This window comes from Ambystoma mexicanum, chromosome 12 (assembly GCF_040938575.1).
Source record: "Ambystoma mexicanum isolate Mex_15411 chromosome 12, UKY_AmexF1_1, whole genome shotgun sequence".
In the NCBI taxonomy this organism is placed as follows: domain Eukaryota; kingdom Metazoa; phylum Chordata; class Amphibia; order Caudata; family Ambystomatidae; genus Ambystoma; species Ambystoma mexicanum.
Window position 1 is genome coordinate 27,850,377 of NC_090936.1, and position 15,344 is coordinate 27,865,720.

Here is a 15,344-nt window from a genome sequence, read left to right on the forward strand (position 1 = left end):
GGCCTATGAGTGTATGATTCATTTCACCCTTATTTTCATGTATCTTTTGTGGAACACTAAGATGGCTATTACAACAAACCATTGCATACTGTGGCATTGCGGAGCCATCCTCCGTGGGGGAGGACAAATATATTGCCCTTCATCCCATGGATTCCTCTCACTCCCCTGGACCTTTTCTACTCCCAAGTGATCCTCCCGCAGAACACCACCCCCATGGTCTGAATCAAAAAGCGTCTGCCTTTCCCTGACCACCTGGCAGAAGACTTTAGGCAGGGAATTAGTGAGGAGTCTGTAGGATTCATCACAAAACGCATTTTACCAAACTTTGAGCAAAGGCATAAACGAGGCTATAGTTATCAGATAGGAGTTATACAAGACAGTGATGCGTATAAAAGCGCCTTGAGGGAAGGGTATGTGCATTTTATGCCAGCTGGCAGTACAGGGGTGCCCATGTCAGTGCTTTACTCTTGGAACTGTCTGCGTGGCAACTCGGAAAATCATGGGTGCCTTTGGGTGTACATATATGCTGGGTATGGGTTCCCTTAACTGTCTAAAAAATACTAGGGTGGGGGCTGTAAGAAACCTGAGGGTTTTCTCCCAAGTAGATCCTGGGAACCCCTTATTCAGACGGTCATGAAAGGACTGGCCCTCTCTCATCGCAACCCTGAAGGCAAACAAGCAGGGAAAGATCATCTGGGTAGGGGAACCCAGGTTATGCTCAGGAGAATACCTAAAGGAAGACACGGTATGTTACAGAGGAAGGAGAAGAGGAGGGTGACATCTCAGAGACCTTTATGGGCTGTGTCACATCTGCCACCCTTCCTCCCATTTAATCTCCCCTACACAAACCCTGAAACTACAGCTCCCAGAATCCATGTCTTCCTGTTACGTATCTGAATACTTCCGATCCTTCTTTTTCACGTCCCTCTGATCGTCACTTTCTGAACTCCCAGTCGAAAGTGGCCAACATCTGCAGTTCAATAATCCCTCTGTACAAAAGCTATACTCTAAGATCTGTCACCCACTTGCATCTCACCCAAACATCCCTGGACATTCTTTTCCACATTCCTCTAGCTATTTTGTCCTGAACACCCAATCTACTAGGACAGAACACTACTATTCCCACAACCCCCTATGTTATGTTCCCCATTCCGGTCATTCTCGTCCATTTCACCAAACTTCCCTATCCCATCCCGTAGGATACTCTGACACTCAAAACCTTCCCTGTTCCGACACCCACACTTTTCCCTGATGTAGAAAACAATGGACTTATAATAAGACTGTTTACCTGACATGAGGATCAGGCAAAGTCAGACAATCGACTTAAATCACACACACCTGACGGCCCTTCCTTTTCGCACAGGAATAAGAGGTGAAGCAAGAGAGCACCGGACGAGCTAGTCAGACAGCACGGCAAGCCGGCTAACCAGGCGCAGCAGTTCAAATGAAGGAGAAAAGCGGTAGGAATCGAGAGGATGGCGAGGAGAAAAGTGACCTTGCCCTTTTTGTCCCAGGCCCATGGAACCTTGGTGGAAGGGAGCCTAAGACCGCGAACAATGGTACACTGGGCAAGTGCGCCGATAAGCAGGAGCCAGGGAAGCTCCCGCACCCATGGTACTGGCCTTAACTCCAATGAAGGGAAAAGCCAAGCGGTTCATCACTACCAGTGAGTCGAGGGGAGAACCGCTAAGAACCGAGCTGTGTTGAAAGAGACTTGCAAAGTGGCAAGTTTGAACCAAGTTCAATGAACTGTGAAAGAACTGTGCAAAGTGTTAAGGGTAGAAAAGCTGCAGAGGGAAACGGGAACCTCATGGGTGCTAACTCAAGAGACTCTGGTTGACCCGCATCTGAGCCAAACTACAGAAACCAAGAGGCCATAGGAGGGCAACCAAAATAGGTCAAAATGGTTGGTCATACTGAGGGTCAAGTAAAATCCCCATACAATCGAAAGACTTTGATCTACAAACTGTGTAAAAGAAATGGCAAGAGTTAACCCGACCAAGGGATGCCAGTGAGTAAAAGAAATGGCAAGAGTGAACCCAACCGTCAGTGACGGGGGCAAAGTCTAAAGTCCCAGGAAACAGTGTGTTGACAGACATGAACCCAGCTGAGGGATGTCCACTATGAACTGTTTGAAAAGACATTGAGGAACTAAGAGAAGTGAAATCCCACTAAAAAGAAGAGAAAGCGATAGTAAACCCGGAAGAGGGTGGCTGAGATTAAGAGCGGTCCAAGCCCGACCGAGAGATCCGGGGGTGAATCTATCCCCCAAGTGCTAGCAGTCAAGAGAGGTCCGAGCCGGAACGAGGGAGATCCGGGGGTGAAGCTATCATCCAAAACTTATTGCGAAAAGAACTGATATGTAAATTGAGGAATACGATAAAAGAGGGGTCAGCGCCGAGAAAGGGGGGGCCCAGGTGTGAAGACTTCACCCGACATGTACTGCGGTTAGGATCTCAGAAGGGTCAGCGCCCAGAAGGGGGGATCCAGGGGGTGAACCATTATCACCCTAAAGAACTTTTCTTTGGTTAAAGGAACTTTTATTATTTTGAAGACATCAGGACCTTGAAGGCAAGAGACTTTCAAGTGAACAGGACTTGGCCATCGGCCGCCCTGATAGCTGGAAGCTGAACTATCATCCCGTGCTGGGAAAGCTCGAGAGTGTGCTGTGCTCCACGATCCCTCATTTCCCCAGGCTCAAAATGTGGGGATTGGAGACCCAAGCTACCACATCCTGACATATGATTTGAGAACACTTTACTTTTCTTGAGAACTATCCCACACCCTATGTTGTATTAGTTGTAAGGTTTGACAATAGCTTTCTTAGTATAGGCCCTTTTATTTGGCACAACGCCACTAGGACTGCCTTGGTAGCTTGCTCCTATCTTAGTTTTAGTTTTAGATTAGGTGTTTTTCCAACCTGCATACATAATTCATTGTTCAATAAACACCCTTGAACTGTGATCACTTGTGTCTTTACTTGTTGCCACCATGAGTTCCTTACAGGGCACTGAAGGGAATCTAAAGCTCCCTCAATCCTTCTGTCTAAGGGGCACAGTGTTTGATCACATCCCTAAAGGAACTTGGGACCTCTAGCCCTCGAGATGACATGGCACACCAAATTATTACCAAGAAAAAAAGTTAGCTGGTAGTGTTTGTGTGCCTGCTGTTAACTGGTGGAATAAAATACAGTGCCTTATGGGGCTGATTTTTTATTTTTTTTTGCTTTTATTTGAGCTCAGGACAATCGTAATACAGTAGTTTCTCATGAAGCCCATGGCCTATATTTTTTGTGTCCATTGCTGGCATGTTTAGTGTTCACTCGAGTTAATGGTCTGATGCCATCTGCATTTCAGAGCCCGCAGCAGAGCGAGGCTCCAGCCTTCCCTCCATGATTACCTGTAATTCTATTTCTTGTTCGTTACTTGGCAATTATTCTCTGCAGGAAGTTGCAGGCTGCAATACAATAGACATAGATAAGAGCCTTGTGTGTGTGTCATTAACGAGTTTATTAGGCTGAGGTATGCCTATGACTCAACCTCCACCATATGCACTGGTTTGAGGATCTGGAAAGACTCTTGACTTGTGACCAGACCAGTAACCTGGATTTGTCAAGAGGGGATGGGAACCCCTCTGAGCTGTGCATGGGAGACCCACCAGGGAGAAATCCAGAGCCAATCCTACCACTGAGATGGACGGTCGCAGCAGCGAAGGACCCAATGACTGCCCTGCCACCCTTGTGCATCATGTTTGTGCAGCACACCTTAAGCAAGTGGCTCCTCTGTTATGTTTTATCTTGCAACAATGCGCCAGACCAATCGAGCAGCAAGAACCAGTAGAAAGAGCAGCCATCCAGTGCTTCACAACGTCCACGTTAAGAAGCCAACGACCGGGACCCAGCCAAGGGAGAATAACACTCCGGCTGCCCCGGCAAACTGTAGTTCAATGCCCGAAGTGGAGAGCAGCTGGGAAGGGCGAGGCGGTGGGGACGGAACTACACCCACGCAGCAGCGTGACAGAACGTGCTACGCTCCCCAGCAGCAGCCACAAATACTTTAGGGCCATGGCCAAATACCGAAACCCCCAGGGTGAAACAAGAGGGCGCAACCCCCCGCACCCAGATTTTTCTTGCCTTAGGGGGAACTAGATCAAGACATCACTATTATACAATGGGCCTGCATAGAAAAAAGTGCAGAGCTAAACCCCCCATGTAACATCTTTGTTGTTTGTAACATGTCACGGGTGGATAAGACAGGGCCAGCTTGGTCAGGGCATGTGAGCCGATGGTAGGAGGAGGAGGCAGTGTAAAAAAGGGAAACAGGAAGTTATGGGGATGCTCAGAGGAGGAGGAGGTGGCAGACCAAGAGACGAGCAGGAGGAAGGAAGGAGAAGCGATCTCTAGAGCAGGTGAGGGATTGGTTAGTGGCTGCAAGGTTGCTGCATTGAGTGTGCACAGCAGGGTAAAGAGTGTGGTTAGGAGAGAGTCTAGGGAGTGTATGTGAGGCTTTTGTGCGAGTAAAATGTGGGTGTCTGAGTAGGAGTGGGGGTTGGAGTGGTGGTGGTGGTAGTAGTAGTGGTGTGGTGGTGTGAGCAGTTGCGTGGACCAGTAGTGTGGAGGAGGGAGGCCCAGTAGTAACATCAAAGGGGGAGGCGAGACCTAGGAGTGAGAGATATCCGAGGGACAGAGGAAGCGAGGAGAGGTGGGTGGAGCTGAATGGGCAGAGTAGCGAGAGGAGAACTTCAGGCTGTGGCAGGGAAGGAATACGTGGGCTTGATGGCAAGAGGACAGAATCGGGCAGAGTGTCTGTAAGGCACAACACTATACCCCTTTGGAGCACTAGCAAGTGGATAAAGGAAAGGGCCATTTAGGAAGTCCCAGAGGGAGGTTAGATGGAAAAGGCATTCTGCCATTGGGTCTTCACTACCAGTCCAGGACAGTTCTTCAAGAGTAGGCACACCTAATCAGTATGCACTAACCTGGGGTAAGGGACTATGGGAGCAGGTGCCGTTCTAGATGAGCGAGACAGGGACATCCATAAAGCCCATTGGGATCTTAATAAAATCCCTGCAACAGTATCTGAGCCGTGACTTATTATTTGAGCCATCCGTGACTGATTACGAACCATGGACGTTTGCAAAACCAAAAAGGCGAATTTACTAAAAATATGTGTTGGTTTCATTATGTCCTATGGTATAGGTGAAGGCGTACCAGAGTTTTCTGAGCTGCACCGTTTTAGTTTGAAGTTTCTATTTCATTTCTTGAGTGGTTTGAGCCCATCCGCGCTAAGCACTTAAGATGTACAGTGAGAATCCAGAGCCACCGTCCTCTCAACACCCACACAGGGCTGTGCAATAACCACCAGCACAAATGCAGGCGCATCCCCCCCTACTCACAACAAGACTTATCAACCAGTCTCGCCACAATTTTGCTTGCCTTGAAAAGGATCTCTGAAGGCCGAAACGTGTCGGCAAAACCAATAAACACTTGTTCGTGCCCACGAATCAATATCTCGGGAGCCCTATTGGAGAACCGTCCCTCGCGGTAGATCATAAGAGCCTCGCGTGAACCACTCTCACAACTTCAACTTCCGCCACTTTCCTTAGTAGACCTACACAACATGCAGCAGGACACGCAGCAACCCCACATTCAAACGCGGCAGTCCTGCCTTTCTAGTGCTCCCACAAATAGTATACACTATTTTATTTCTTAGATGCAGGTTTTTTTTACAATGTTTACGGAAGAGCAACATAATAATTTTGGCTCTTAAATTGCACATGGTTTTGCCCACTTCGAAGCACTGTAATGACTGGCGCGATTTCTTCATTTAAATGTACTCAATGTATTGACCTCCGAAGGATGCCAGGGTAAGTCGGTCCTAGCGGGGGATTCGAACTTGTGAAGTGAAGGCTGGTCCCGTTTCAGAGGCAAACTCCCGATTGATGCTCTATCCAGCTACTATTGTTGGAATTTGGTTGTCAAACAGTCGCACTGGTTTAAATAATATGTTCCCAGTGCACTCATGCTGGAACCTTTCATTTAGTGAAGAACAGCAAATTTAGTATGCTTTATCTCTTGCTGAAAGTGTAATTTAAATTGTTTCCTAGAAAACGAAGGCTTGTTTTGTCTGCTGTTTATTGAAAATCTCACTTTAGTTCATGTGACGGTACTCCAGATTTTGCGTTTACTTTAATTGAAAAGAGTCCTTTGTGCTTCTTTCTAACATTCGATTCAGTGCTTTGGCGTAAGGTGCTATATAAATCAATAAAATACAAAGTAAGTCTATCTGTTGCAATGTTTTTTAGCTTTTTAAAAAAAAAAAGATAAACACGCTTAATGTAGTGACTCTTTCTGTGTGCTTTTTTTTAAGTCCTCCTTTTTTTTCTGTGTAGATTGCAACCATCCAAGGAAGGGGTGAGAGACATCCATAGTGAAGCGCTGAGGGACAGAAACCATTGGCTGAAGAGAGTGAGTATATTTTTTTGTTTGAAAGTGTGCAGTCAAGGATGTTCTAATGTTACGTTCTTCTGGATTTGCTGGAAACCTAACAGAAGTAATGTATTGTGTGCTTCCACTTTGATGAGGTGTAGCTGTGAGTGTCTTGCGTGCACAGACGTATCTCATGCTAATGGTGGCACCTGCTGTGGAGCGGGTCCTGTGGCCACATCACCTTTTCATTCATGACAGTGGTATGTGATGTACATGGTTTTAGAGTCACAAATTAGGAGTAGCTGTTTCATTGGTTTGAACTACCCATCTCAGCAGGGAATTTGCAACCTGCAACTCTCCAGATGTTTTGGAGTGCAACTTCCATGATCCCTCTCCATTGACCATGCTCAGTGTTGTGGTTCAAAACATCTGGGGAGCCAAAGGCGGTGGTGTGTCTTCTGGGTACAATTCTCATGGCTGAGTGTTTACTTGATCGTTTTTTTCTTACCGCCATATGCAAGTGTGGAGGACGCTGCCATGCATTGCAGAACGCCTGCGTCACAGATCTATCGCAACAAAACATGCCTTGTTCATGTGGACTCTCTGCTACCTTAGAAAGGATCATTGCAGAAAGCATCCACCTTGCTTCATTTTAGTTGCTCTTGCTTGACAAGAGTCCATGTGCTGTCTCCTCCTTGTTCTGATTCTTAAGCTCTTGCTTGAGTCAGTGTGCCGTCTTCTCCTTGTTCTGATTCCTAAGCTCTTGCTTGAGAGTCAGTGTGCGGTCTCCTCCTTGTTCTGATTCTTAAGCTCGTGCTTGAGTCAGTGTGCTGACCTCTCCTTGTTCGGATTCTTAAGCTCTTCCGTGACATTGTGAATTCTTTCAGCATTCTTTTTGACTGGCAGGCATCTTTAAAGTGCTGCTGCTTTAAGAGACACACTATTATGAGGTTTTATTTTGGAACAATTGAAGCTGAACAGTGGATTGTTGCTAGGCACATGTTTACACAAGTATGTGTGCTCTTGGCGTCATTTCAATGCAGAACCCCTGTGCAAAAGGACTAGTGTTTGAGGCGCACCCTCATATTACACCCTCAAAGACTCATTGCCATGCAGAACATTGAAATAGTTGAGGGTTTTTTCTTTTTTTAAATCACTTCATGGCTTGGCTTAGTGGCCTCCGTTGAATGTATGTTATGTTAAATGTATCCTGTTGTTGTTAAATGTGCAGCGCTTTGGTGTAAAGCACTATATAAGCTTAAGAAATACAAATACAATACAAATGTAATGAAATGCATAGTGTGATTGCATGAATGTTTCTTTTAGCTTTTCATTGATGTGTACAACACAAATGCATTGGATTCAGTGTTTTTGCAGTTTCATTAACAGTGAGAGCTGCAAAGTTAGAGGTTTCTGAATGCATTCTTGCCAGCGCACCGAGGTGATCAAGGGATCCTCAATGCAGAGAAATGTGTCGATCGATTGATGAAGCAAGATTCCGTTGTGGCCAACATCTTGAAAGTACATCAGAGTCTTCATTTTAGTGGATGGATTTATTTTCAAATGAAGTATAAACTTTAGGAAACTACCAAGGGCTCTGTTTCCTCTAGGTAAAAACTCGCCACAAGCTTAACTTTTAGATTTGTAGACATGGGGCTTACTTGATGTAGCAGGTGGAATACTCGGGTTGCGCGTCAAAGAACGCAGCTAGCTGCGAGAATTAGTGTGAATTACAGGACACATTGATCATAGACACTAAGAAAGCACCTTCCGGCCCCGGGTTCATCCCGGGTCTATGCCTGTCTGAGGGTCGCAAAAATAAAAAAATAAATGTAGCAGATGTTACTGGAGTAAATTATCACTTTTACATTACACGGACATAGTAATGAATAGAAAAAAGTAACTATACTCATTACATGGTTTTCTTTTGGATATCTCCATAAATATAAACCACAAACATCTCCATTATGGAATAGATACATGAAAACACATTATTGCACACATTCATAGTAATCTCTATGAAATCTTCCAATGGCTTCATCATTGGTTTCCCTGGAAAGGTCTTAAACCCTTATAGGGGAATTGGATCACAGAGTGCAACGCTTCTGTGGGGCTTTGTAGTGAGGAAAGGGCGTGGGGGAGAGTGCTGCGTAAACTGAGGTCTGCAGCATCCTGAAACCTAATGCTTTGGTTACCACCTTTTAATAAGGTGGGTAAGTGCCTGCCCAGTTGGGCAGTGAGTTTTGATACCAGATCTTCATTAGTTCTGTTCTTGACATGGTCTCTTCAATCCTCATGGTGCAGATGCATAATCGATTGTTTTATCAATGTTCAGTCCCGGGAAAACCTAATGGGTAACTGGGTACTCCCACCAGTCGTATGCTACACTAACTAACTCACTAGAAGCTAAATTAGGGGGATGGGAAAGGTGGTGCTTAGTTGTGGAGATTGGCCTAGCAGTTGAGGTAGATGTGCTTGGTGAGGGGGAATTTATGAGGAGGAAAAGCCTGGCAGCCTTGACTGAATGGGCTTTGCCAGCTCTAGAAACTACATTAGCAACACAGTTGGTTGAGACAGGCGTAAGGCATTTGCGAATATGGTAGCCCATGGTAGTAGAAACAAGGCATCCAGGACTTAGTAAGGATTGTGCTGCTTCAAAGAACAAGCATTGTAAAATAGTTACCGAGCGTATAGTGAAGAGGGGCACAGCTTGCCTAATCCAGGAGCAAGCACAAAGCGGGCAGCATCCAATCCGGTATGGCTAGGACTGGAGTGAGCCAATGCTTGCAAAGACGTACAAGCTTTCCAGGAGCTTGTGGTCTGCGGCGCATTTCAATTGCACGTCCAAAAAGAGCTGTAACGCTTAATGGTGCAGTATGCCAGAATTTTCCTCATCTTTAAGCTGCTTCTAGGGTTCCACAAGTAATACAGTGCAATTCTTACTGTCCCCGCCTCATCTTTCACAAATGGTGAAGCAAGCTATTAAAGCCCAGAAATTCCATAAAGCCTTTGGGTTGAATGCAATTCGCTAGATTATTCAGGCTATCTTGGACCCAGTGCTAATAAGTGTCTTGGTGTTTTTTCCCTTTGGCTCCCCGGATGCTTTGGACTACAACTCCCATCAGCCGTAGAGGGATTCTGTCATAGTCCAAAATATCTGGAAAGCCTCCGGCACCCTAATTTAGACACAGGGGTTTTAATGAGCTAAATGTATGGGTATTCCTACGTATTTTGGCCAACATGGAAGTGGTTGTTTTGGCTGTATTTATTCATGGTAATAGGAAATTCTTATCAAGCTGAGCTTTTGTTCATCAAATTGAATCAGTGACTTTCCAATGGTCTTTTATCTGGTTTGCTCCTTTGGTGGGGACTTGCCACTGGGATTTCAGCATGGGTGTACGTACCCATGCTGAGGACATCGGCACGGAATCGATGGCTACTCGTGATTTTCTGTTTTCTTTATCCAGTCTGCAAATGGAACGCCATTTCCAGCCACGTTTCCTCTTCCAAGCACAGTTCTCTGCCTTGAGCCTGGCTGGCGGCCTACCCCCTCGGAATGATTCCACAGTCTCGTGACACTGAAGGGGACATGTTGGAGCTTTGTAAAGCAAACCACCTTGGGCGACCATCTCTGAGAATTTAGAGCTTTTTTTGGGGAACCTTTATGCTCCGTATTCGTTTATTAGAGGGAATCCATTTTATACAACATGCAGCTTTAACACACATTGTTTTCAAAGAAGAGTAAAAATGTGTTTTTCCGAATTGTATGGTTTCAAAAACTAGGCAAAAGCATTTAATAGAAGAAAGCTGAAGGTAGAACTTTCACAGCGATGGCTCGGAGAATGTGCAGGTTTTACCCATTGTGCTGTTTTTATTTTTTGAAGTTTCTGAATTTTGGAAAGGGGTGTGCTTTGGCAGTAAAACTCTGTTCCCCGTCAAACTTTAAATATCAATTAGTTGACTGGTGGTGTGCGTGTGTATTTCTTAGAGGAAAGCAAATGCACATATGTTGGGTTTGTTATTTTATTTCTTGCTGAGGAGACATCATGTGTGTTTCTTTTTTTTCTTTTCATGACTTTGCCATTCTGTCTGTTAAAGTTAAATGAATCCCATGTTTCGCTCGAGAAGGCTCCTGGCCTGTGCAAAAAGGTTAATTAACATTGCAGTCTCTTTGGCAACCTGAGACCTACAACTCCCATGCATGCTCAGCATTGACTATACTGACATAGGCTGATGGGAATTGTAGGCCAACATGAATTATGTAAGAGCCTGCAATCTTTGGCTCTCCAGATGTGTTGCAGTCCAGTTCCCATCAACCCTAGCCAGCACAGTCAATGTTGTGGGTTCATGGGAGTCGTAGTCCAGACCACCCGGAAACCCGCAGGTTGCAGACTCCTGATATAAAGGGCCGCCGGTGGCCTAGGGGGTGGTGTGTCTACGATTTAGTGAGCTGTATTATTAAATATGGAGTGTCCTTGTGTTGGCGTTTGAGGTTGAAGGTGGGCTTATGGTTTATGGGACTTAGCCTGAGGTCTTTCCCTATAGTTTGCTGCACATTCGCATGTTTATTTATTTGGCAAAGTTCTGTCCCAGAGACCCCCCTCTCCCCCCCCTTCCCAGGATAGAGTGGAACTTGTGTGGCAAGAAGGAACTGTTGTGGTTGGAGTCTGTACATTTGGCCCCTATTTGTTCCTAATTAGCAAGGAAAGTAATCCATTGCAGGGCTCCATATTGGGCCCCTTGACTGAAAATCACTTCGCCACCAACACCTGATGGCTATGAGGAATGTATACCGGGTTGGCCATCCCAGTAATTGCAATGAGTGGGGGCAGGTGGGCAAAATGGAAGATTGGGCGCTTTTTAGTGGCATCTCAGGAAGGTTGTGGCAAATTTGAAAATGACACAATCATTTTTTGGGGGAGTGCAAAATCTGTGTATGCTGGCTGGCCCAGCTCTTCTCCCTACCGTGCCCCACCCACAGTGAGGGGTCATTAAAGGACTTGCCTTCTTCCAGAGCTTGCCTCCTTCCTGCATGCTGGTGGTGCCTGGGCCTCTGGAAGTCTGGGAATGAGGCAATGAGGCAATGAGGCGTCTCAAGCCTCCATGAGATGTTTCCTGGGATGTTTGGCTCTTTGCAGATGAAAGCGTTTTTGTTTTCATATTTACAGAGACGCACACGTCTTCTGCCAGCTGCTGAGTGTGTTGGCGATTTCCCAGCTGGTTTCCCTCCCACCCTTGCAGAGCACTCTGGATTTCACAGGCGTGCGTGAGGGGGGCGCAGTGGCTCTTAGCAGGTAACTAGGGAGCAGGCGGGTGGTGATGGCACTCGTGTCTGCTGGTGTCACTGGTCTAAACTGTGCCAGACGCCAAGGGAGATCTGCCCCACGCTGGTATGTGTGCAGAATTGACACGAGTTCAAAGGTCACCCGCTTTCTGTCTCTACCGACCTGTCGCTCCTTCAAGTCTTGGATATGAATTCCCATCGGACAGAAAACGTCACTAATGAAATGTAAAGACAAGTTTGGTCATTTCTGTTTGCACATTATCCTTGAAAATTAATTGCTTTCAAAGTACTGTTTAACATAACAGCTTGTGGGTGTTTGGTTATTTACCAACCCATGCTGATGCCTATGGCCAGCCCCACGCCCTCCCTATCCCTCCCTAGCCAAAACACATCTTCCTGGTGTCTTTTTGAGCTAGCTTGAACATCAAGCTTTGGCCGGCCAGTGTTAATTCTAACAAGCGTGGTGATGGTTAATGGATTCATTGCATTTGTAAATGTGCTACTGGTTTAATGAGTCTTAACCAAAAGTGCCTTCCGCCAATTGATTTAAACCTGTTCCTTGCACTGAAGTCCTATTAAAACAAATACTGACAAAGCCAACAGTTTTGATATGTGCATACAAATTAGATAGGCATTAACCAGGTATCAAAAATCCTTTGTAGGAGTTCCCAAGGGAGGGTTGGAAGCATGGCTTAGAACGCAGAGGAACACAGGTTCAAATCCTGGGCCGCACGTAGACACTGATCCCCGGAAATTAGAATCTTACAAAAGATTAATTAAATTGATTTCCTAAAACTTCCTCAACTCTAGGGTATGTAAAGGCAGTGGAAGAAGCCACGTGGAGACCATACCCTTGTACGGCACAATAAAACCCTCCGGGATCTAAGGACATAAATACGTTCATAATAAGAGTGAGACCTGCAACTGAGAAACTTTGAAATTGGTGCTTGAACATAATACTAGAAAAGGTTTCAACTAAATAATACAGTTTTAGAAGTTTTGGGAACTCTTACCAAGGACCTTTGAATGTTGAAATAACTCCCACATACAAAATAGGAAACGACACAAACCAATAATAATTCAAAGTCCTGAAGAAGTTCACAATATGTAGGGTACCAAAACCATGTAACCTACCTTGCGAAACACGTGTCGGCCATTTGGATTCCCATTATGTAGTTGATTAACATATCTGGGTAGTTGAATTATACACATTACAAATAACTGCTGATTGAAATGTTGGGGATTATCGGTGATAAGAAAGATATTAAAGTATGCTCTTTTGGGGGTTTAATCATTAATCGGATATAAATACACCTGTGGGAGGAACTAGATGGTTTGTGTAGTAAATACTGTATTTTCTGTTTGGACTTTCAAAAATGGGAGCGGAAAAAGAAGCTCAAAGAGAAAATAACCAAATGTACCATGTTGATGTGACCATTGACTGGTATTTAGGTCCAAAAAGTTCAAACACATTGTGTATAGGCGCATTATAAAAACCCAATCCAATAATCAATAAAAATCAAAGTTAACAAAATACTTTAATACCAGAAAGCATTTGTTTTTTTAAGTGAAAGTAGAAAGTATTAACAAAGCAATCTCAAGGTGACGTGAAGTCCTCTAGTCGAGATGCCATTTCACCCCTGACAAATACAATTTTCCCCATCAAAATACTAGCTCTTGGTCCAACATCCTTGATCTAAACAGGCAGCTAAAGCAACTATGACCGCGGCCATGCGATGCTTCATCTCCAAGACCATGAAGTGGGTTTTTGGCTAAACTCGACGCCTCATTCTCACAACGAAGAGCCCTAGAAATATGGCCACTGTGATGGCCTGTTGAGATTATGTGAATGGCGGGCAACCCGGTTGTCCGCTGCTTCGTGCATAAAGGGAGACGAAGGCAGTAAGACCGATGCAGGTGAAGTTGGGGTGTTGGAAACGTGGTCTAACTCAGAAATGAGGAAGTGTTACAGGTGAGTACAGGGCACAGGCGGCGAGTGGGAGGTGCACAGTGACATTTATGGTGTTGTGGTGAATGGGGCTCAGAATGAGGGCAGGTGGAAGAGGGAATCCATCCTTATACGACTCAAGATTGAGATACATCGGCAGAGCAGGATGCGGGCCGCAACACTGCGATAGCGGGAAATATTGCATGTTTGCTTTGCAGTGCTGTGGTTGGTTTGTGATAAGGGGGTGGATCAGAGTGAGGTGGTTTTGCGCATGGTTCACGATTGAGGTGCCATGACCGATCATCCTGTGGGCCTAAATACTGGAGTGGCAATGGTGCTGCATGCCCAGTTTGAGGTGCATAGTACTAGCACTGCTCAGGCATCTTGGAATAGCCAGCAATAGTCCGAGCTATGCAGAAGAAAGTACAGAAGACCACCTCAACATCCGGTAAGAGCATGGGTGGGTGCCAGGGTTCATGTTGCACCAGTAAAGGTGCCTATTCCGAGCTATGCTTGCTCCCAGTGCAGAAGACCACCTCAACATCCGGTAAGAGCGTGGGTGGGTGCCAGGGTTCATATTGGCCCAGTGGCTTTATGGGCTGGGTCTGAGATATTTACAGATAGTTACAGATCCACCCCACGCCCTGTCCTTGTCACATCTCTCATTTTGGCAGTAGGCTTCATCAGCTGGCAGCTGAGGCTAGGAATGACTGGAAATGTTATGGCAGGTTCCCACATTACATTACTAATCGAATGTCCAAGTGCAATCCTTCTTGCCACGTAAGATCTAGCGATTCTCTTCTCTTCCGTACGCTACGCTTTAAAAAGCCCATACACCATGCTTTAAAGAAGCCCAAAGCATAGGGAGGGCCTGCCCCATAAATGCAATCAAATGCCGGAAACTACTACCCTGAGAGGCTCATGTCATATCTGATAAACAAACCAAGACTTTATTGTGCTACGGATAACCCATGACTCGTACTGGACTAGTAGAGCGCTTAGATGCCTACTGGTTGGAGTGCCATACTGACAACCAGTAACCAGCTGAGATTCGGCCCCCGTCCCGATCACCTGACAATTGCTGTTCATTGTTCGGACAACCAATGGTCCCGGGAGTGCCACCCTCTGACTGCACCCGAGTAAGTTAGTGAGGTTTGAGAGCACCCTCGCCCTTCTGATCTTCACCAAGTAAAAATGTTCTAATCTCTCTTAACCGCTGGTACTTCAATTAGGTCCGGCAGGGTTGTCCAACACTAGGCCTCGAGGGCCGATCCATGTCAGATTTTCAGGCTATCACTCATTAATATTCATGAGATAATTTAGCATGCAATGATTCTAAATGTATGCACATTTTTGCTTATGAATATTAATGAGGGATATCCTGAAAACCTGTCAGGATCCTGGCCCTCAAGGGCTGGAGTTGGACAATCCTGCAGGGTGATTAGTGGAGTTTACCCCCTCATGGGTCAATCCCACACCCTTGCTGCACACAGTGCATCTCTGACACGGGACATGGTCATGCAGAGAGGGGTACACACACCCGCACGCATGCACGCTCACGCACACACGCAGTCTGGTTTTGATTCGCAGATATTGCGGAAGCAGTGGTGTGAGCTGACACTGTCCCCGTCACCTTCCAAACGCTCCCCGGAGAGAAGGGCCTTGCCCCTCCGTGGATGAGTCCT

General features: G+C 45.8%; 1 protein-coding gene across 3 annotated transcripts in view; it reads left to right on the plus strand.

Moving 5' to 3' along the window:
- The window catches only part of PLXNB2 (plexin B2), a 775,326-nt gene that overhangs the window by 356,872 nt on the left and 403,110 nt on the right, over window positions 1-15,344 (plus strand). For all 3 annotated transcript variants that reach the window (XM_069627846.1, XM_069627845.1, XM_069627847.1), the window contains one exon: window positions 6,391-6,466. The gene's annotated coding sequence lies outside the window, so the exon portion shown is untranslated. The remainder of the gene's footprint in view (window positions 1-6,390; window positions 6,467-15,344) is intronic.